This window comes from Pongo pygmaeus, chromosome 4 (assembly GCF_028885625.2).
Source record: "Pongo pygmaeus isolate AG05252 chromosome 4, NHGRI_mPonPyg2-v2.0_pri, whole genome shotgun sequence".
Classification (NCBI taxonomy): Eukaryota; Metazoa; Chordata; class Mammalia; order Primates; family Hominidae; genus Pongo; species Pongo pygmaeus.
Genome location: NC_072377.2, coordinates 101,553,479 through 101,578,254, shown reverse-complemented (window position 1 = coordinate 101,578,254; position 24,776 = coordinate 101,553,479). Strand labels below are relative to the sequence as shown.

At 35.8% G+C, this 24,776-nt stretch overlaps 1 long non-coding RNA gene across 5 annotated transcripts in view; it reads right to left on the bottom strand.

Annotated features, from left to right (window-relative positions):
- The window catches only part of LOC129036929 (uncharacterized), an 806,216-nt gene that overhangs the window by 338,623 nt on the left and 442,817 nt on the right, over positions 1 to 24,776 (bottom strand). For 2 of the 5 annotated variants that reach the window (XR_010126428.1, XR_008502688.2), the window contains exon 1: positions 4,263 to 4,518. The exons of the other annotated variants lie outside the window; for them this stretch is intronic. This is a non-coding gene — a long non-coding RNA (uncharacterized LOC129036929). Of the gene's footprint in view, positions 1 to 4,262; positions 4,519 to 24,776 lie in introns of those variants that run through there. 5 annotated transcript variants of the gene reach the window in all.

The window sequence follows — 24,776 nt, the reverse complement described above, 5'->3', positions numbered from 1 at the left end:
AAATAAATAAATAACTTTTTTATAGACAGGGTCTCGCTATGTTGCCCAGGATGGTCACAAGTTCCTGGCCTCAAGTGATTCTTCCACCTCAGCCTCCCAAAGCACTGGGATTACAGGCATGAGCCTCCATGCCAGACTAATTTGAACTGCCATGTCAGACTCAAGAAGGAAGTCTTCTAAGTGAAGCTTGCCAGCAGTGGGAGACTGTAGGACCTTCACGAAATATACCACCAAGATAGCATGTCACCCAAGCTAGAAGACTGTGCAGGTGGTACATGTGGATCATCAGTTGCCTGATATAGGGGATCTGAAGAACACAAGTGGGTCCACAAGAGGACCGGAGATCTAATGTCAGTCTCACCAAAGGTCACAGAGTGGGGAAAATTATAAGAACATCAGCTTAGGAAGAAACTTCTGCACCCATTTTATCAAACTCCTCTTCCCAATTCTAAAACCCTAGAGAATCTGGAACACATAAAAACAAAGAGTAAAAGAAAAGTCCATACTGTCTTCTCTCTGGAAGGTTCCCAATTCCTGGATGAACAAAAGGTACAGCCTATTTAGGATACTCTTAAGTATTCTACATAGTAGCTAACATTGAAAACAAGGCAAATTAATGCCATTGACCTGGACCCAGAAAAACATTCAGTTCAAGCTTATTGTCTTATTGTCTTAATAAAGTTAAAATTTCCTAGTGAAGCATTTAAGGTTCTTCACTATCTAGTCTGTATTTGCTCTCCTTTCTTATCTCCTCTCACTCATCTTGAAGACTGACCCCTAAGTCTTATCTTACAAGTACTTTTTACTTCCTTTGCCTTTTACCACACAGTGCCACGTCACATCTCCATACATGCACTCATCAATTTCTCTTCTCGTTCTCACCTGTTCGTTCCACCTTTCCATTCCCTAGAGACCCAGGTCAAATGTCTCCCCCGTTGCAAGCCTCACCTAAATCCCAAGGGCAGAATCAGTTATACTCTGGCCTGTCCCCCACTGTACCTTCTTCAGACTGCTAGTAATCACAGCATTTATTCCACTGGAGTTCCGCTAGTTACTTTAATGAAGGCCTCCCCAGTAGATCATGAGAAGTGAAACTTGTCTCCTCTATGTGTGTATTCCTGACTCACTAAACACAGTCTCTATTCACATAGAAGACATGCGCTGCACACTTATTAAATGCAGGAGTGAATAAATTACCACAGACAAAATTACTAGGTTCACAAATTCCATGTTCTTTTTGAGGCTAAAGAGGCTAGAGCTACCATTTTCATTATTGCTATGCTGGTGAAAAACAAACAAAAAAACCCACAAAAACTTACAACCAGCCTTTCTTTTTTATTTCACAAACAAGAAAAGTAGTCTATGGAAGTCTATGTCTAGGTCGAAACCACATAATGATTGATATAAGTAGCAACACTAGAACCCAGTTCTCCTAGCCACTAAAAATAATCAAGCTTTAGACTTTCTACAGCTTTCCTCCAGAATGTGAGTAAATGATAGAAGAAGTTATTGTAAATATTGTTTATGGATGTACCTTCAGTGCCTACAAAGTGTCTGACACATAAATTCAATAAATATTTATCCAATACATGAAGAAATAAATAAATGCAAATGTTGTACCTAGTAAATCTCCTAAGAAAGATTCCAAATTAAAACAAGCCAACAAATCAATTACATTTTTATCCATAAAAATAAAATCACTGGGCTGGGCACTGTGGCTCACACCTGCAATCCCAGCACTTTGGGAGGCCAAGGTGGGTGGATCACAAGGTCAGGAGTTCAAGACCAGCCTGGACAACATAGTGAAACCCCATCTTTACTGAAAATACAAAAAAATAGCCGGGTATGGTGGCACATGCCTGTAATCCCAGCTACTCAGGAGGTTGAGGCAGGAGAATCACTTGAACCTGGGAGGCGGAGGTTGCAGTCAGCCGAGATTGCACCACTGCACTCCAGCCTGGGCGACAGTGTGAGACTCCATCTCAAAAATAAATAAATTAAATTAAATAACTGAAGTTCCTAAATGGAAACTATGCAGCGATAACATGAAAATTCCAACTTCAAGGTTTCCTTGAAGTCTTACATGTGTTTGATGGAAAATTTCCTCTTTTGCTTTCCAGAGAGCATTTTATTTTATATATATATATATATATATATAGTGTGTGTGTGTGTAATAGAAGACAGAGATTGAAATCAGTTCACTTGAAGAACGTTGTATCCTAAGGATTTGAAGTGAGGATATAGAATTTATATTTAAATATCAATGGTTGTAATACATTATTTTGGAAATTTATTAATATCACTTACGGAAAATATAGAGATGACTGACTAAAAAAAAATAACAGCACACGTTTGCAAACTTTCATATTTAAGAGTGATAGGATCTGAATCCAAAATGTCTGTGGACATCTAGAGTGGGCCCTTCTGACAGCCTTAGAGCTGGAACAACTATCAGCATTGTGTGCTCTGGGGCCTGGCCATCTGCCCTGCCCTTTGGAGGAGCAGGAAATTATGAGAAATAGTCATGGGTTAGAAGAATTTGTGGGGGTGGCATCCTTGGAAGGATCTCGCGACAGCGCTGGTTGCCATAGCGCTATGATCTGGCATTTCCAGTGAGGAGAGATCTGAAATCTGCCTGCCATGCCAGAAAGTGGAGGCGGCAAGAAAAGAGGTACAATTCACAATGTGAAAAAAATTGGAAAGCACTAAACCACACTTTTAAGAGTCAGGAAGGGCTATCTATTTTTCTAATACTGCAAATTATCTTCTTGACACGTGATCTGAAGTTTATCAACTTTCAAAAGACAAACTGAGTGTCAGCTAAGCCGTGAACTGTCCGCAGGCATGTGCTCGAACAATTGTATTGCTCTTGCTTTTGCTGGATTTTTGTATTCTCCAATTCATCTTGCAGACCATTTTCAGTTTTCCTTCACTAACAAGATACACATCCTGTCTAATTTAAACCGGAAAGACAGAAGGGCAATGAGACAGCATCTGAGGACTTCTCACTTAGAAAATTCTATTAAATTCTTAATCTGCTCACTGAACAGAGCTCCAGGAACATGTTTTCTCTGAATATATTTCACTAAAGAGAAAGTGCCTGCTGCATTGCCTCCCTGCTGATCATCTCATGTCACAATGGATGCACATTTTCTGCATAGTAATTGATGGTCTCAGTCCCCATAGAAAGGGAGGATGGAGCTAGCCCAACAATTTAATAACCTATCATTATATACACCTCCAGTATAGGATTTGGGACCTCTCTACATAATCCAAATGAGGTCTGTGCTTTCATTGGAATTTTAGGATTTATTAATCCCTTTTATGCTCTTCTCATGAGTAGTCCAGTCTCAATTTCACTTACAACAAGACTCTTCTCACCTCTCACCAGCCAGATGTTTATTATTACAGAAAAGAATTACACCTTACACATTTGTATAGTACTTATTGATTCTAGTTTCTATGACACTGTGAATTCTGAGAGCCCAATAAATGAAAGTTTAAATAATCCTCATGTACCTGAGACTCGGTTATATGATGATTTGGTGTAAGAAAAAGGAAAGAGCTGACTGTGGAGGTATAAAGAGGATCAAGAGATTTGCCTGACAGTAGCAAGGCAGCAGAGTTAATTTTGTGAAGACAAGCAAGTTGTTTGAATTTTTTTTTCTTTTTCAATTTTTTCCTGACACTCCTTGTTTCTGTAAAACCAGGGGTAAGAGACAACATCTGGAAGGAAAGACAGTGAGACACGGGTAATGTGGCTGCAGCCTCCTGGCTGCCATTCAGATATCTGCCAGATGAATGAAGGCTGCAGAAGCTTGCCTGACGTGACATTCAGTTATTCACTTAACAGGATTACAAAGAGCACTCCAAAATGCACATTTTCATAAGTATTTCTTTCAACTGAATTTTCTTTATTTTGTTTCTCTTATTTCTCATCAACTGGAAGTGAGTATTTCCACAGATATTTCCTGATGTCATGTAAAATAAAGCATAAAAATCTTCCAATAAAATAAGCATGTAATTCTTTGAGACTGACAAACTCATCTTTTAGTTAAAAGGCTTAGATAAAACATAATGATTTCTCTCTGAAGCTGGAACTTAAAGGCCACATCAAAAGTGAAGGGGCTTCTATTAAATATAATTAGTTTTTACAGAACCCACAGGTCAAATTAAAGCACAGATCCTAAGCTTGGGCACCAGTTCCAAGCATTAAGTTTACATTTATCTTTATTCCCACTTTCCAGTCCGTTTCTACTCACCTTTCCAGATGTATCTCTTGGTAACTTCTGATACTCCTACCTCCTTTTCCTCACCCCCTCAGGCCCATTGTTCCACCTCTGGCAAACCCCTCCATCCAAGAGTACCTAATTTACTTTCATTTGTCACTATCTTTTGCATGTGGTGATTTCTCTGCTTAGAACTGCAGCCTCCCACTGCTCCAGCTGAGAAATTCCTACTTTTTTAGAGCCTTCCCTGTTTGCTTCAGGCAGTTAGTGCTTCCATCTTTCTTGCATTAACAAGATTTTGTTATTATCTCATTTTATATGCACACACGCATTTTTGTATCCTAGCCATTATACCACAAGAGGAGGCCCGAGTTGGGAGAAAGCTTCATGTGGGGAGTATCCTGCTTTGCAATCACATCTGCAAATCCATTGCATGGAAGCCAGTATAAAAGAAAAGCCTTAGCTTAACTGTTATATAATATTGGGCAAGTCACTTGAACTCTCTGAGCTTTAGTTTCCCCAACTGTAAATTCAGTACAATAAAAGTTCCTAAATTATGAGATTTCCAGAATAAAATAACATGTGTAAATATGCCACATTTACTTTAAAGTGTTATGAGAATTTGACAAATGGAAGAGTAGAAACTGTTCCCATGTTGTTACTTCTCTAGTATACCCTAGATATCAACATTTCAATTATTTTAAAAGCATGCTGATGTTGTTATTGGCATTCTTCTGTTAATAAAGTAGGAATCTAAGTTTAAAAATCACCCCTATTCTCAGTACTCTCCTTCTCATTCTTGAAACTCGAAAGCCTGTTTCTATTGTGAAGCTTTTAAATTGAGATTATAAATATTTATATATTTCCCTGAATTATCCTCAAAACAAAAAATATTAACCCTTGTTTTGATTTTTTTTTTGACATTTTAGAGTCTCATGAAAATGAACAGTAATTAATAAAGATTGTAAGTCTTGCCTCACTTCTAACGTTGGCCAATAACTCTTAGCCTCATGAGAACTTTTGAAGGCAATGAGAATTTTTGCTGTGGAAAGAGAAACACAGAGAGAATAAGCTTTAGACAGCTCAGAACATTCACTCAAAACAGATCCCTCCTCTCCTGTGCCTTGCAATCACCAGGCAAACACCATAAATTCTGTTATATCAACAAGTCAGTTGTCAAGGAGCATCAGGCCCAATATATATGGAAGGATGTATTAGACTCTGAGTGCTGGTCTTAAACATAGCATCAGTGCCAGCTGGGCTCGGTGGCTCACGCCTGTAATCCCAGCACTTTGGGAGGCCGAGGCGGGCGGATCACGAGGTCAGGAGATTGAGACCATCCTGGCTAACACGGTGAAACCCCGTCTCTACTAAAAATACAAAAAAATTAGCCGGATGTGGTGGCGGGCGCCTGTAGTCTCAGCTACCGGGGAGGCTGAGGCAGGAGAATGGCATGAACTCGGGAGGCGGAGCTTGCAGTGAGCCAAGATGGCGCCACTGTATTCCAGCCTGGGCGACAGAGTGAGACTCCGTCTCGAATAAACAAACAAATAACAACAACAACAAAAACATAGCATCAGTGTCTCAGGGTCTAAGACCTTTCAAGGGTCCCAGATAGAGATAAAGATTATGCCATAATTCACGTATTTTCCTTCAGAATATTTAGATTACTTTTGGAGGATTCATGTAATACGTTCTTTTCAATGTGGATATCCTAAAGTCTTTACTCTGCTGTTCTTAGGATTGTTCTACTAGGCCTTGGAATTTCACTCTTATGGGCATAGAAGAAAAGACCTATTTAGCTCTAGTAATACAGTCTTTTATTTTTAAAAAATATATACGCCATAAGGTTTGCTTTTGTTTGAATGTGCCTTCCCTTTAGTTTTACCTATATGAGCATCGTTCATAGGACTGTAAGAAGGTAATATCTTACCATCTGGTGCAATACTCATGGGTACTCTAAAGACACTATTTAATGGTATGAAATAAATCTCTCTAAAGAGTCTTAGTCCCATTTTCTCCAATGTAGTATGTTTTTAGCTTTAAGCCAGTCACAATATTACTTCATCTTTAAAATGATATTTTCTGATTCAGAAATAAAAGGCAAAATGAAACATTGCCAGGAAGTGGGTTGTACAGCAAGTATGGAAAACACTAAACCATATCAATGAATTCCTCCAAATTCCGAACAGCTATTTCCCCATAACTAACTTGAAGTAAGTCTGGCAACTAAATGATTTATTGAACTTTACTATGACCAAATTATTTCATTTAATTTTAAGCTCATAAGATCTTAAGTGTTCTTAAGTGTCTCAATACACAAATTTTTGCCTAAGAAAAACTACCAGTGGTCGTCAGTTTATAAAAAAGCAATACAATCCAATTTGCTGGCAAAATTAGACCTAAGGAACTTCTCAGCAAAAGCAAGTATGAGGATTCAGTAGGGCTGTTACTCCATGATTCTAGGCATTTTTTTGTCCTTCTTTAAAATTATTGAATGAAAACAAGAAAAACAAAGAAATCTTACAGTTCCACCTGGCTTTATCCTCTGTATTTTCACATCAGCAGAATGAAAGGCTTTTCAAAATCCAACACTATGGTTGAAAATGGCCTCAATTGCCCTATAAATGCTTTACTGTTCATTCTGAGATTTTTTCCCTCACAGCATAACCTCAAAAGGGCTACAATGAGACAATCTCAGATAAACTAAATGCCAGTATAACAGTATGAGGGCTGCAAAAAATCAAGAGAAACATCTCTATGAGACATACAGAGCAGAAGTGTTTCCAAGAATAATAAATGTGTAGTCTAATTTTTCCAGGTTTTGGGGGAAGCTATTTTTGTTTGGTTTAGTATTTTTTCCTTTATCATTTTTCTCTTGTAGATCAGAAAATAAATAACTTGTTTCAAGAGAGGCCCTGTTAAGATAACTGAATCATTCCATCACATATATTTGTCCTGCATCTATCCCTCAGGAAAGTCAATTATCCTGTTAAACTTGTAGGTTGGCTGCCAAAGGGTTGGAGGAGGAAAGGTCTAGAAGTTCTTATAATCTGGAAAGAACACACTGGGCATTTATACATAATTAAGCTACAGTCTACTTGCAGAAAGTTGATTATATAAGTCAATAAGGAATTGCTCTATGACCATATGCAACAGAAAGGTGAATTCAGTGCCTCAATCATCATCCTTTTCTACACAGAGACTCTTGTTTTGTACAAGTGTTTGCTTTGGGAGAACAAAGTAGGCTTAGCGAAGAGTGAAAATGCTTAGCTTTATTTTTGTAAAGGAGTAAAGATTATGAGTTCACATCAATTTTAGGCTATCTGTCAAATACTGAGGAATTTGAAAGATGAGTGAAATCCGTAGTTTTGTTAGGCTCTTTTTACTTGCTTGAACAAAATCATGCCCTGTTTGGTTTCTTCAACTGATGGGGTGGGGTTTAATTATTAAGTGCACCTGAGGAGGTAACAGGTCTCAGCAAATGGCCCCAACGGTGGTACATCAGACCTCAGACAGCAGCATTCTGGATGCTACAGAAACTCTAGAGCACAGTAAAAATACTCATACACCTCTGTTGTCGTGGCTGAGCTTCTCTGTGTGTCTATAGTTAGTGCTTCATGGCTTCTGTTTAGTGTCTCTTGACTTTTGATTCTTATTTATCTGTCTGTATCTCTTTATGGGATTCACATTCTCAAAAACTATTTTTAAAAAATTCTGATTGACTTAAATAGTCACTATTCACTTGTAATTAGGAAGATAAAATTTATAAGAAATACTTGCATTACATTTTGTGATCAAAGTGGGGCCACCAAATGATAGACAACATCATGGTAAAGGCAGGGACCTAAGGAACTGCAAGAAAATCTTGATTTCCATTCTTTATTATTATAATTATCTTCCATTATCACTGAACTTTTAAATAACAGTTATACTTCTAAAAAATCTGTTTCAGGCCTTGCCACTGCACACTCACTAGCAGCCTCCCATCCCCACCCCACCTGAGTGCTTTTGCCGGCAGTCCCTGATGGAGTGGCATTTCCAGCAGCTTAGGAATATATCAGCTTTTTCAGCACAACAGGTGTTTGACCACAAGGGGCCAGAGATCAAAATTGCAGGCCTGATCCCAGCCTCCGAGGGTTAGAGCATGCAGCCCAGGAGTACTGAGCTAACCACTGGTGCCCTGATAGCACACATAAATGAATCCAAATGACTAAACCCAACTTATACCACAGTTAAACTGTCAAGAGAACCAAAAAATATAAAAGCAAAACATTCCATCCAAAGGACAGCAACTTCAATGATTAAAGGTAAATCAGCCCACACAGATGAGAAAAACCATCATAAGAATTCTCACAACACTAAAAGCCAGAGTGTCTTCTTACCTCCAAATGACTACACTTGCTCACTAGAAACTGTTCTTAACTAGATTGAAATGGCTGAAATGACAGACATAGAATTCAGACTCTGGCTGGCAAGGAAGCTCAACGAGATTTAGGATAAGGTTGAAACCCAATCAAAGGAAACCAGTAAAATGATCTAAGAGTTGAAAGATAACATAGCCATTTTAAGAAAGAACCAAAAGGAACTTCTGAAAATGAAAAATTTACTACAGGAATTTCATAATGCAATTGGAAGCATTAATAACAGAATTCATCAAGCTTAGGAAAGAATCTCAGAGCCCAAAGACCACTCATTTAAATCAATGCAGGGAGATAAAAATAAAGAAGAAAGAACTTAAAAATGGAACAAAACCTCTGAGAAATGAGGGATTATGTAAAGACACCAAACCTGTAGCTCATTGGCATTACTGACAAAGATACAAAAGAGCAAAGAAATATGGAAATAACTGCAGAAGTATTGAGAAATACTTCTCGACTATTTCTCAATATTCAATAAATATGGAGAAGCAAATATGGAAAACATATTTGAGGATATTGTCCACGTAAATTTTCCCAATCTTTGACATACAAATTCAGGAAATTCAGAGAACCCCTGTGAGATACTATACAAAATGACCAAAACCAAGACACATAGTCATCAGATTCTCCAAGGTCAATGCAAAACAAAATATTAAAGGCAGCTAAACAGAAGAGGCAGGTCATGTTCATAGGGAACCCCATCAGGCTAACAGTGGGTCTTTCAGTTGAAAATTTACAATCCAGAAGACATTTGGGGCCTATGTTCAGTATCCTAGACAAGAAATTCCAACCAAGGATTTCATATCCAACCAAACTAAGCTTCATAAGCAAAGGAGAACTAAAATCCTTTTCAGACAATCAAATGCTAAGGGAATTTATTACCATGAGACCTGTCTTACAAGAAATCCTTAAGGGAGTACTATACGTGGGAACAAAAAGCTGATGCCTGCCACCACATAAAAGCACATTTAAGTACATAAGCCCATTGACACTATAAAGCAACTATATAATCAAGTCTTCATAACAACCAGCTAATAACAGAATGACAGAATCAAATTCTTACATATCAATATGGACCTTGAATGTTAATGGGATAAATACCCTAATTAAAAGGCAGAGAGTGGAAAGTTGGATAAAAAAGCAAGATCTAACTGTATACTGTCTTCAACAGACCCATCTCATATGCATGACACCCATAGGCTCAAAGTGAAGGAATGGAGAAAGATCTATCAAGCAAACAGAATAAAAAGCAGGGGTGGCTATTTCCATTTCAGAGAAAATGAGTTTTAATCCGCAACAATAAAAAAGTACAAAGAAGGGTATTACATAATGATAAAGGGTTCAACTCAACAAGAAAACTTAACTATCCTAAATACATATGCACCCAACATTGGAGCACCCAGATTTATAAAACAATTTCTTAGAGACCTATGAAGAGACTTAGATAACCACACAATAATAGTTTGAGACTTTAACACCCCATTGACATTATTTGACAGCTCATCAAGGCAGAAATCTAACACATGATATTCAGGACCTAACCTTGACACTTGACCAAATGGACCTAACAAAAATCTGCAGAATACTTCATCCAACAAAAAACAGAATGTACATTCTCCTTCTGCACATGGCACATACTCTGAGATTGACCACATGCTTAGTTATAAAGCAATTCTCAACAAATCTAAACACCAAAATCATACCAACCTCATTCTCAAAGCACAGCATAATAAACATAGTAATCAATGTCAAGTAAAACTCCCAAAACCATACAATTACATAAAAATTAAGCAATCTATTCCTGAATGACTTTTGGGTGAAGAATGAAATCAAGGCAGAAATCAAAAAGTTTATTGAAACTAGTGAAGAAAAAGATACAACATACCAAAACCTCTGGGACACACCTAAAGCAATGTTGAGAGTAAACTTTATAATGCTAAATGCCTACACAAAGAAATTAGAAATATCTCAAATTAACAACATAACATCATCCCTAAAAGAACTAGAAAAACAAGAACAAACCAACTGCAAAGCCAGCAGAAGAAAAATAATCAAAATCAGAGCTGAATTGAACAAAATTAAGACATGAAAATCTATATAAAAGATCAACAAAACCAAACATTGGTTTTTCTAAATAATAAACAAGATTGATACACCACTAGTGTGATCAATAAAGAACAAGAGAAAAAAATCCAAATAACAAAGGTGACATTACCACTGATCCAATAAAACAACAAAAAGCCCTAGAGACTATTATGAAGCCCTAGAGATTATTATAAACACTTCTAAGCACACAAACTAGAAAACCTAGAGAAAACACATAACTTCCTGGAAATATACACCTCTTAAGATGGAACTAGGAAGAAATTTAAATCCTGAACTGACTAATAATGGTTATGATATTGAATCAGTTTTAAAAAAAAGAAAAACTACCAACTAGGAAAAGCCCCAGACCCCATGGATTCACAGTTGAACTATACCAGTTGTACAAAGAAGAAACAACCCTACTGAAATTATCACAAACAATTTAGGAGGAGGAACTCCTCCCTAACTCATGCTATGAGGCCAGCATCATTCTGGTACCAAAACCTGGCAGAGAAACAATAAAAAAAGAAAACCTCAACAAAGAAAAGGGAACCTGTATCTATGTTCCTAATGAACATAGATACAAAGACCTTCAACAAAATACTGCCAAACTGAATTCAGCAGCACATCAAAAAGCTAATCCACAATGATCAAGTAGGCTTATTTCCTAGGATGCAAGGTTGGTTGAGTTGAACATACACAAATTAATAAATGTGATTTTTTGTATAAACAGAACTAAACATCTCAATAGACACAGAAAAGGCTTTTAATCAAACTCAGCATTCACTCTTGTTAAAAACCCTTGACAAACTAGGCATTGAAGAACACACTTCAAAATAATAAGAGTTATCTATGACAAACCCACAGCCAACATCATACTGAATGGACAAAAGCTAGAAGCATTATTCTTGAGAACTGGAACAAGACAAGGATTCCCACTCTCACTACTCCTATTCAACATAGTACTGGAATTCCTACCCCCCCAAAAAAGCCAGTCAAGATAAAGAAATAAAAGGCATCCAAATAGGAAAAGAAGAAGTCAAACTATCTTTCTTCATGTATGATATGATTCTATACCTAGAGAACCCCATAGTCTGTGCCCAAAGGCTCCCAGAACTTATAAAAAACTTTGATAAAGTTTCAGGATAGAAAATCAATGTACTAAATACAAAAATTATGAGCATTTCTATACACTAATAATATCCAAGCTGAGAGCCAAATCAAGAACACAACCCCATTCACAATAGCCAAAAAAGAATAAAACACTTAGGAATACAGTTAACCCAAGAAGTGAAAGATCTCTACCATGAGAATCTACAAAACACTGCTGAAAGAAATCACAGACAACACAAACAAATGGAAAAACATTCCATGCTCATGGATAGAAACAATCAATATTGTTAAAAATGGCTATACTGCTCAAGGCAATTTACAGATTCAATCCTATGCCTATCCAACTACTAATGTCATTTTTTACAGAGTTAGAAAAAAACTGTTCTAAAATTCATATGGAATCCAAAAAGATTCTGAATAGCCACAGCAATCCAAAGCAAAAAAAAACAAAAAAACAAAAAACCCAGCAAAGAAAAAAACAAAGCCAGAGGCATTACACTACCCAACTTCAAACAATATTACAAGGCTACAGTAAACAAAACAGCATGGTACTGGTACCAAAAAAAAAGACACATAGATCAATGGAACAGGTTAGAGAACCCAGAAATAAAGCTGCACACCTTCAATCATTTGATGTTTAACAAAGTTGACAATAATAATTGATGGGGAAAGGACTCTTTATTAAACAAATGGTTCTGCAATAACTGGCTACCCATATGCAGAAGATTAAAACTGGACCACTTCATTTCATCATATACAAAACTCAATTCAAGATGGATCCAAAATTTTAATGTAAGACCTAAAACTACAAAAATCCTAGAAGAGAAGTTAGGAAATACCATTCTCAACATCAGCCTTGGCAATAATATCATGATGAACTCTCCAAAAGCAGTTGCAACAAAAACAAAAATAGACAAGTGGGATCTAATTAAACAAAAGAGCTTCTGCACAGCAGATGAAACTATCAACAGAGTAAACAGACAACCTACAGAATGGAAAAAATTACTCACAAACTATGCATGCAACAAGGGTCTAATATCCAGGATTTATCAGGAACTTAAATCAACAAGTGAAAAACAACCCCATTTAAAAATGGGCAAAGGATATGAACAGACACTTCTCAGAAGAAGACATCATGTGACCAATAAGCTTATGAAAAATGCTCAACACTACTAATCATCGGATAAATGCAAATCAAAACCACACTGAGATACCATCTCACACCAGTCAGAATGGCTATTACTAAAAAGTAAAAAAAAACAGATGTTGGCAAGGTTGCAAAGAAAAGGGAATGCTTATGCTGGTGGGAATTTAAATTATTTCAGCCACTGTGGAATGCAGTTTGGTGAGTTCTCAAAGAACTCAAAAATAACTAACCATTCGACCCAGCAATCCCATTACTGGGTATATAACCAAAGGAATATAAATCATTCTACCAGAAAGAATTCTACGCATGCACTCATGTTTATTGCAGCACTATACACAATAGCAAAGACATGGAATCAACCTAGATACCCATCAACAGTGGACTTAGTAAAAACAATGTTGTACATATACACTATGGAATACTATGCAGCTATAAAGAAACGAAACCATGTCCTTTGTAGCAACATGGATGCAGCTGGAGGACATTATCCTAAGCTAATTAACGTAGAAACAGAAAACTAAATACCACATGTTCTCACTGACCAGTGGAAGCTAAACATTGAGTACACATGGACAGGAAGATGAGAACAATATACACTAGGGCCTACGTGATGAGGGGGATGGGAAGAGGGTAAGGGTCTAAAAACTGTTACCAGGTACTATGCTTATGACCAGGTACTATGCTCACTACCTGTATGACAAAATCATTTGTACACCAAACCCCAGTGGCAGAATTTACCCATGTAGCAAACCTGCTCGTGTACCCCCGAACCTAAAATAAAAGTTGAAAAGAAAAAAAAATTGTTTCAGTATTACTTGTAGGAATAAATAAAGGGGGTATTGTGGAAAAATGATTGCCACCTATAGTGGTGCAGTTTGCTCTGCTGAACAAAAGTGCCCAGGTAAGATAATTAATGAGAGCTGAAATGCAGCCTGAATTCTGGGCAACCAGATATGCTCCCAGCTCAGCTTCACTCTAATTTGCACAAAGGCACTGACGGACAAGCAAACACCCTGACAACAACTATAGGAAGCAAGACAAGGAGACAAGCTCAAGAATTGGACAGGGATCATTCAATTGCTATTAGTAGGGACAAGAGTAACATAACAAAAACACTTAGAAATATTGGGAGGGTATCTGGATTTTAATTATAGGTTTGATGTAGACTTAATAATTTTCTAAAGATATGAAATTAAAAGTAATCCCTAGTGGCTAGCATCTGGGGAATATGTAACACACACATTATGGAAAGCTGCTATTGAATGGAACTCTCAGGACAGCTCATAGGCTGCTTCTCTCCCCTTTGTTAAGAGCATATGGTTGTCAAGTCTTTGCTATTGTGAATAGTGCCACGATAAACATGCGTGTGCATGTGTCTTTATAGCAGCATGATTTATAATCCTTTGGGTATACACCCAGTAATGGGATGGCTGGGTCAAATGGTATTTCTAGTTCTAGATCCCTGAGGAATCGCCACACTGACTTCCACAAGGGTTGAATTAGTTTACAGTCCCACCAACAGTGTAAAAGTCTTCCTATTTCTCCACATCCTCTCCAGCACCTGTTGTTTCCTGACTTTTGAATGATTGCCATTCTAACTGGTGTGAGATGGTATCTCATTGTGGTTTTGATTTGCATTCCTCTGATGGCCAGTGATGATGAGCATTTTTTCATGTGTCTTTTGGCTGCATAAATGTCTTTTTTGAGAAGTGTCTGTTCATATCCTTTGCCCACTTTTTGATGGGGTTGCTTTTTTCCTGTAAATTTGTTTGAGTTCATTGTAGATTCTGGATATTAGCCCTTTGTCAGATGAGTAGGTTGCAAAAATTTTCTCCCATTTTGTAGGTTGCCTGTTCACTCTGATGGTAGTTTCTTTTGCTGTGCAGAAGCTCTTGAGTTTAGTTAGATCCCATTTGTCAATTTTGGCTTTTGTTGCCATTGCTTTTGGTGTTTTAGACGTGAAGTCTTTGCCCATGCAACCCAAATGTCCAACAATGATAGACTGGATTAAGAAAATGTGGCACATATACACCATGGAATACTATGCAGCCATAAAAAATGATGAGTTCATGTCCTTTGTAGTGACATGATGAAGCTGGAAACTATCATTCTCAGCAAACTATCGAAAGGACAGAAAACCAAACACCGCATGTTCTCACTCATAGATGGGAATTGAACAGTGAGAACACATGGACACAGGAAGGGGAACATCACACACCGGGGACTGTTGTGGGGTGGGGGGAGGGGGGAGGGATAGCATTAGGAGGTATATCTAATGCTAAGTGACAAGTTAATGGGTGCAGCACACCAACATGGCACATGTATCCATATGTAACAAACCTGCATGTTGTGCACATGTACCCTAAAACTTAAAGTGTAATAATAATAAAAATAAATAAATAAATAAATAAATAAAAGTATATGGTTGCCATTGGGTCAAGTATTTATTTATAGCTCAATAAGACGTAGAAATAAGCTGAGAGCAACCATTCTAATAGGTACTCTTCAACAGGTTCTCCCGTCCAGGTACAGATGTTTAACTATTCTTGTCAATAGGTTCCATAAAGTCCAAATATATTTTATCAATATTTGAAATAATTTGAAATAATTCTTAATTTTTAAATTCATAGTAACATGAAAACATTTGTTTAAAAAATTGAGCCCACATTGTGAACAGGAATTATAACTATGGTTACCTTAGAGATGCAGCCCCTTTATCAATTTAATCTGACAGTTGATTATGTAATAGAAACATTCTATTAAGGAGGAAGTAATTATTTTTAAATGATAAGATATATCAATTTATTACAACTTAAAATATAATAACATAACTTCATTTGCTAATCATTTATGTTAGGTGAAAGTCTTTTCCGGGAATTAGTCCACTGTTGGAAGCCTCAGATTATTCATCTTGTATAAAACCACAGCAATAATGAATGTCTTACACTTTCCAATTTCTGTTCATGTTAATGTGAAATGAAAACTTAAAGACATTTGCAATGTAATTTGAATGCAGAGTCATTTTATTAATGATTTCTTGCTATTTCTATAGTTATCTTGCCCAAATTTATTTTTGGCAGCTCAATTCAATTTTATTAGTCTTCGGAACACATTCCATTGATATTCATAACAACTACAACTCGTTATTCACACTTATATTTCATCAAATAAAGTCATTCTTTTTTTCTGAGACAGAGTTTCACTCTTTCACCAGGCTAGAGTGCAGTGGTGTGATCTCAGCTCACTGCAACCTCCACCTTCTGGTTTCAAGCGATTCTCCTGCCTCAGCCTCCCGAGTAGCTGGGATTACAGGTGCGTGCCACCACACCTGGCTAATTTTTGTATTTTTAGTAGAGATGGGTTTCACCATGTTAGCTTGACTGGTATCGAACTCCTGACCTTGTGATCGCCCACCTCGGCCTCCCAAAGTGCTGGGATTACAAGCGTGAGCCACCATGCTGGGGCCCTAAAGTAATTCTTTTTAAAGCTTGACTTGTATAAACACATTTGATAAACACAAGGAATCTTGATAAGCTTGGAGCTCAACTGATGGGAGTAGAAGAGCCCAACTTACCAGACAATATTGTATTTGCTGCAATTGATCAACAGTCTGTGGGCATCACCATTAGGTGTCAGAGATGGAACATAGAGCATTTGTTCATCTGAAATGATTCAAGGAAAGTTCTTTTATACAACATATTATAAATCATATTTGGTGGAATTCTGATAGAAACTACCAGTTGCCTCAGTCCATACACCTGATGAAAATATAGACCTGGAAAAAAGAATGGCCTCTGTTCTTGTCTTTTCTTGATTTTTCGTTTCCATATTTTGTTCAAATTCTCCTGATCGTTCTCTATTGTTCTATATTGTTTTTATCCAACATGAACCTCTGTCACTATGTCACTTTCTTGTGTAAGGGTCTCATTCTCCACCTGCTACTGATTTATTTGCTAAGATTATGCTTTAGGAAGAATATCTATGTTACAAATTGTTAAGGAGGTTTTCTTTTCCAGCAGTTTTGGAGTTTTAGTCACCGGTTAACTAAGGATTTCTCTCTCTCTCTCTCTCTCTCTCTCTCTCTCTCTCTCTCTCTCTCAGACACACACACACACACACACAGAGCAAATCCAAATGTCTGATTAGAACACCTGGTCCCCTTTCCATGCAGTATATTCTAGTTACAATAAAGGGAAGGATATGTTTTCACATGCTGACTAGGAACATGAATACAATTATATTTCTTGGAGCCCAACATCAAACTTGTCTTTGCTCCATAATCAGGGTGGTTTCTGGATAGTTTCAAATTCATCATATTTGAGCTACAATATATTACAGAAAGGGAAACATTTCTGTTTTCTCATTTCCTCATTTATTCTTCATTTCTTCAAGTCCTCATTCCAATATGACTTTCTACTTAGCTTACTTTTCCATTCCATCATTCATTCTGCTCCTGCCATTCTGCTTTCTTACCATTCAGAAAATAAAAATATTGTTTCCCTCTCTATTCTTAAAGAAGGAAAAATTATTACTTTCTTTAAATTATGAAGTTTCTGGGAGAAAATTTTGAGTTTACTTATTTAGTTGCTCAATTAATACTTTAAAATCTACTACTTATGCAAACTACTTAAACAATTATTTTCTATAAAACCTGTCCCTTAAAGCAGAGAATCTTGCAGTATGCAAGATATATATGCTATTTGCCATCAGCATGTAACTTACCTATCTTCACTTCACCTATTTAGGCTATTTAATAGAAATAGCATTTCCTCTATTTTGTGGGCCTCATAATTAATGATCAGCATAGGAAAAATAGAAAATATAGATAAGCAAAATAAAACAAATATTTCAAAGAATGCAGATGAGTTGTTTGTAGGATACCTAACTTTGGGACTGTCCAAATGCTTTCTAATAGTTAGATTCAGTTTTTGCATTTTTGCCAGGAATATTACAAAATTGATGGTGTCTTTCTGAGAGTAGCATACTCAGAGGCATGTGACATCAGTTTGGTTGTCATGACATGTTAATTTGCCAAGAAGCAGGCTCTGATAGAAAGGCTAGTATGAAGGATTTATCAAGAACTGTTCTTGAGATTACCAGCTGGGAAAAGGCAGAAAGGAAGATGGATTTTTTACAGAGAAGGTGGGCTGTGTTTTAGTCTCAAAAAAAGCCTCGGCTGATCCCCAAGGAAGGAATAAGACTATAATGGCCCTTTAGACTTATCTAGTATTGAGTTAAGTGTTCTAGGCCTTTAGGCACCTATTTCATCCAATTGTTGGATGGGGGCCATACTGGAAAGAGGGTATGTTCTCGAGTGAAATGACCTCTTCAATCAAGCCAATTCCAAAGAGAGCTCACAGCCGCAGGCTGTCTGACTGAAAGAACTTCACTGTGAGAATACATCTTTTAGTCCTGAAACAGGACTTAGGTGGCATTTCACAGTGTCTACTACATCCCATTAGTGGTAGTGTTAACTTTGGTCACCTTTCTGTCATATTTCTCCACTGTAAAGGTACCTTATTTCCTTTTGTAATTAATAAGCAATAATATAGGGGAAATGTTGACATTATGTAATTATCCTGTTCCCCAACCAATTTTACTGGATGATTTTATTAACCATTGAGAATTTCTGCCTCAATCAATTATAACTGCAATTGTTGACAAATGGTGATTTTTCTACTTGATCATTCTTTTTATATTTACTAATTAGCATTCTCCTATAAAGAAGAGTGTTGCTTTCCTTGATCGTTTATGAATTTATTCATTTTTATTAGCAATACAGACTTATAAATTATATTTTTAATGTAATGAGATTAATCCAACAATTTTTTTATCTTCATGCTTAAATTGTGCCATGTTTGATCAATGGGGACTTCATTAAGCTTTCTATCCTTTTTGACATAAATTCTATCCACTTTTGAGCACTTCCTTAATTCTAGTTCTTGATCTTACTTCAAGCTGTTTTAGGCTCCTCTTGCATTTTCTTTGCCTTGGCCCTGGATTTAACCATTTTTCCAAGATGACTTTCTTTTAGTGTGAAATGGTATAAAACTTAGAAACAATTTCGGTTTATGATAGATATGTTTCTGGTAGCTAATATATAAATGATTTACAAAGCCTAGTATTTGTTATTCAATAATTTTACCCATAGTTTTCTTATTTTAACATTGAGATAAAAATAAATTTTGCATGAGATTATTGAGAGAACCTGTGTAAAATTTTAGGACAATGTGTGGCATGTAGTAAGCATTCAATATATAATTGTAATCTTTATGTCTATTCCCACTGCCTGGTATATAGTAATTATTTAATAAATGTCTTATCTTGTTGAATACAAGCGCTATATAAATAAGTAAATGTGTAAGCAATTAAAAATCACATAAAAATCACCACACTTAATGGTTTATGGGGGTTTTCTTTACTCATTCTAACTTTACTAATGTATCTGGCTGCATGTTATTATTCCATTTAACCTAAAACATTAACTTTAAACAAAAACTATTTTGGGTAAACATCACTAGACATTTTTAAGTATTTACAAAATTAGTATACTTTATTTGCATTTGCATAAATACTGATCTGTGTATATTGCACACATACTTTATGAGAAATGAGGAAATGCTATTCTAAATTCTCTAAGAAATTTGGGGAAGTGATTTATTCTTAATAAATAAACATCTGAATTTAAAAACTTAATTAAAATTTCTAAAATAATTTTATACATTAAGAAGAATTCTAGGCCTAAACTAACAATTACCTCTCATAAATGAAGTATATTCAAAATATATTTTATTACTGTATTCTCCTTTTTTACAGTATTATATTTGTACCTAATTAGCAAGGTCATTATATTGGTAATCTTGGTTTATTTTAATCCACATGACTATGACTTCGGAAATTGAAAAATCAAATCCATGACAAGTTAGATAATGTTCTTTAATGATTCCAGATGAAATTAAGTAATTAACAAATTTAACATTATCTAAGCCAATTAAAGACATTAAAATGACTGGGATTTTTTAAACGTATACACTTTTTTTAAACAAATATTTGTGTTTTAAAACTCTAACAGATTTGAAATTTTCACAATTACACATTGGAAAAAGTTATAGGGTTCATAACAACTGATGCAAATGATCCTTGCCCTGCTTGTAAAACATCTCAAGAAACAATGAAACATGTCTACAGCTAAAAAGACTGTAATTAAAGAGCATTAAACATCTACCAGTTATAATAATGAACTATTTTTAGAGAAGTTTTACTTATTTTCTACACTAAATAAAATACTTTTAACTCCCAGAATTCTCAGGAGATAACATATGCTGATTTCAAAAGAATTTAAACTAGACAGGGCATATCTGGAAAGAACCCATAAAATTATAAATAAGCCACCTATTTATCCAAGTACATGATTATATTTGAATATCTATTCAACTGAGCATTATTCAGTTATGATTATATCAAAAAATTAGAATAAGATAAAATATGTATAATTTCGCATTTCTCCATATCTTAAACATTTGCATTATATCATGCTTATTTGTATCATGCATAATTTTCACATTTTACACCATGTTCCACTATATATTATATGGTATTATATCTTTAATGATTTAGAAAGTATTCAGTGAGATGCATTAAAGTAAGATTGGTATAGGTTTCAAGAGCTTTTGGATTTTTGTTGCACCTCTGCTATCTATCAACATTTATTATGACTTTGTTTGTGTCACTTACGAGTTTTAGACTTTATTTTCCTTACTAGTAAAATGAAAATGTTTACAATGAGGGTCAAATGTGATACATAACAGGAAAGTGTTTTGAATAGTGTAAGTGTACATAAGTTTTAGACATTTTGGAATGACTTATCTTGTAAAATAATATTTATAGAAAAAATACTCTGGTGCATTGAGATTTCTTTTGACATTAACTCTAGGTAAAGGGAGAATGTTATACTAAGAAGTTTGTCATCACAAGATGGGGCTACACAAAGTATTAATAAATGAGTCCAAGCATTCTAGGCTTATCTCTACTCCATGTCTTATTCATCTTACCTATGTTGATGATCTAATTATTTATCAAGTTACTTTGACTAAGCTTTATGGTTCCTATCATGTGTTAATCCTGTGTTGAGTGTCATGAATACAAAGAAAGATAAAGCAATGACCCTGAACTCAAGGAACTTATTATCTAGTAAGGAAGACAGGAAACCAACACACACTGCATCAAGAATGTGATGAATGGTATCAGTTAGAGTTCAGATCTGACCATGTGCAACAGAAAATCCAGAAAATAGTGGCTTAACAAAATAAACAATTTTATTTTAACATTATAGAGGAAGTTAATCTAGGGCTACTGCAGCAACTAAACTATATCAAGACAAAGGTCTACATGATTGTTTTTAGTCTTTCGTGGTTGGTGGCAATATGGTGGCCACCGTTCCAGCTACTGTATCCACATTTTAGGCAGAAAGTAGAGAAAAATGCAAAAAAAAAAAGAGTGTGTGCTATCTGAATGTATCTCCCTTTTAAGAAGTTTCTTAGAACCTCACACAACAGTACTCTTAACTCATTGGACAGATGTATTACCTTTGCCGTGATTATCACTTCCCATGCTTGAGAGGCGAGAAATCAAGTTGCTGCCACAAACAAAACTAGAATTCTCTTGTAAATGAATATATATATATACACATATACATGCACATAGATAGACGTGTATCTTCCTATATGAACATTGCATGGGCTATTTGAAATGATTACCACGGAATTATAAAGAAAGAGCATCCAAATCAAACTTGATTGTGTAGTGTTAATGGGGATCTTCATTCCTCTCCAAAAATACCTCTCAAAACCTACTACCCCACCCAATCTCCCTCAGACCTGTAAATTACACTACCATCCCACTATATCTATTCCATTACTAAAACCAGAAATCTTGGAGTCATTGCCAGTTTTCCCTACCTTTCTCCTAAAAGACATTTTATGCCATCTTTAAATTTTCTCAATGTGTCAATATCTCCATTCCTCAGCCATCATTTACACCCTAGATCTCAATAATTTTCATTTAACTGTCGCAGAAACCTCCTAACTTGTCTTCTCACTTTCACTCTTGATTTTGTCCATTCCTTCCTCTGCTCACATGGTAACAAGAATTGTGTTTTCTTAAAATGTAATTAAAACCAAATTATAACTCTTTTATTTAAAATTATTCAAAGATTCCCCATTGCTCTTACAACAAAATGCAAATTTATCCAAAAACAGTAGGACTATGCTAGAGGGCTACAAACCCCAAATACTGACCTAAGCTCTAGCTTCAATACTACAGAGAAAATGCCAAAATGAATCCAACTGTCAAACAGACCAATTTTACCATTTAACAACTGTGAGCCCAAGAATAATTCCCCTCACCTGCCTGAGCTTTCTTATGTGTAATAAAAGAATTGACTTGATTAACACTAATAGTTCTAAAATCCTATGAAGAGCAAAAGCAGTCTGGGTCTGCTATTAAAACATTTTTAGTACTTTAGCTGTGCACCTGTCTGTTCTTTCACAAGGTAACTGTTAATGACAAAAGGCCATCAGTTTTTTCAAAGTTCCATCTGTACATAATTCTGTCTGACACAGTTTTTTATCAGGATAGGCAGATGGTAGATTAGCTCCAAAAACATACTGTAGCATCATTAGTGTAACTCAATCCCAAATGCAATACTGCATCTTCTTGTGTTCAGATGCCCTTAATTATGCTCATTCCAAGCATATGGTTGCCAAACAAATCAGTAAATTTTTATCATGTTCTTAAATGCAAACTGTATTTTCTTGAAAAAGCTTATTCCTTATTACTATTCAGAAAACAAGTTAAATACAAACTGGCTAAATTAGCATAGAAATAAAATTTAGTAAACTGCACCTTGGTGCCCCCTAGGAAGAAATTAGAACGTATTTCAGAATAACCAATTAGCTCAAAAAGTTCATGAAAATTAGCAAGTAAAATAGTATGTCTACTTTATGTATTCCTCTAACAAATATTTACTTGGTATTTGTATACGTGATACAGAAAACAAAAATATTCATATAATTTTGTGCAATATATTTTCAATATACTTTTACATTGAAAGTACTATTTACAATCTGTGTAAAACATTATACACATTATGCCTAATAAAATCCATATGCATAAAATCCCTCAGTCTCCAAGAATAGCATGTACTCTGAATCGACAACTCCCATTGGCTCTTTCCTTACTTGTAGTCTTGTCATCTGTTGATAAAATAATTCCTTGCCTTCAAAATCCTTGCCCTCCCTTAAGCTTCTATTTTCCATCATTGGAGATATAATCAGCGAATCTAACTGTTCTTAACAAACGTTTATATCAAGTCCTGTCACTTGCTCCAAAGGAGCCATTACAATGAATAATTTTACGGGTAGTTTGGGCCCAAAGAATCCTAAAAGACCCATTACAGCCTATTGTGTCAAATAGGCTTGCAAAATAGAGGCCCTCAATTTGACTTTCAAATACAGAGTGAAATCACTCCCCAGGATCAATAGTGTGCATGTTAAGAGTTCTCAATACACAAAGATATGAGTCATTTTATTCTAGTTCATCAATGACTTATCTTGTTCAAAAGTGCCTTAATCAGAGCCAGGAACAGTCCTTAATCGACTGATACAGCCACTTTTTCTCCACCCTTTAAAAAGGCAACCCTTTTTAAAAAAATCGGTTATTTGTCAAAACTGCTTAATTTGTGGCACCTCAAAGATGCTCTTTGCTTATCTTCCATGGAGTTGGTCTTATCTACTATGTCTGAAATTATTTTAATTTTATAGTACAATAAAAGTAGTCCATTGCTACAAAAGTCACATATTCTCTTATGAGTAACCTCAATGACACAGCTTAGTTTATCAAATTAACAAAATTGATGCCTTGGGAATCTTTAGGAGATTATATAAAATAATATGATAATTTAATGAGGGGAAGACAGAGGGTACTTACTGGTAAGGACATCTCTAAGAAAAGCATCTCTTCCTTTTCTCTTTGCATAACAACTAGGTGGCATGGAAGAGACCGAGCCCACTCCAGCTCTAAAGTTGGACTCTGATGGATTGAAGCCATTTGGGTCATTTTTAGATTTAGGTGAGATCACATAGTGAACGGTTCAGGAGTGGGCATGTAACCAAATTATTCTACTCATAAAAAGACTCAAGATTTTTTATTTCACAGTTAAGAAAAGAAAATCCCTATCTTACTCCAGGTGTAAATGAAAATAACTAGAGGCTGTGGATGCTATAGCTGGCAGCCTTCTTTCAATCATGAGATGAGCCACCCTGAGGATGAGATGAATACATGGAGGAAGTCATCACTGAGAGCCACAGGGACATGGGTCTGCCACCTCAATGACACCATTCAAGTCATTAATGTTTATTAATGTTTGCATCAAACCAACCCTAAAGCCCACATTCCCACAGGATTTTTTAGTAATGTAAGTCAATAAATATCTTATTGCTTGAGCCAGGTGCTAGAACCCTAAATTTTTAATAAGCAGTAATCAACGGGCCTTCTAGAGAGGTTTAACAAAGGGACGGGAAGTAGACAGAATATGGGAATGATGAATCAGAACAAATGAAGCTTTGTTAATCTGGCAATTTTTCCTAAGACCTCTATAAGGTTATAAACTGTGAATAGTTCAAAAAAGTGCATAAAGTGTTTAGACCATAAAACTCAATTGTATGAACACCAAAAAGTAACTTTATAAAGTAATACACTTTAATTTTTATTTTGAGCCTCTAT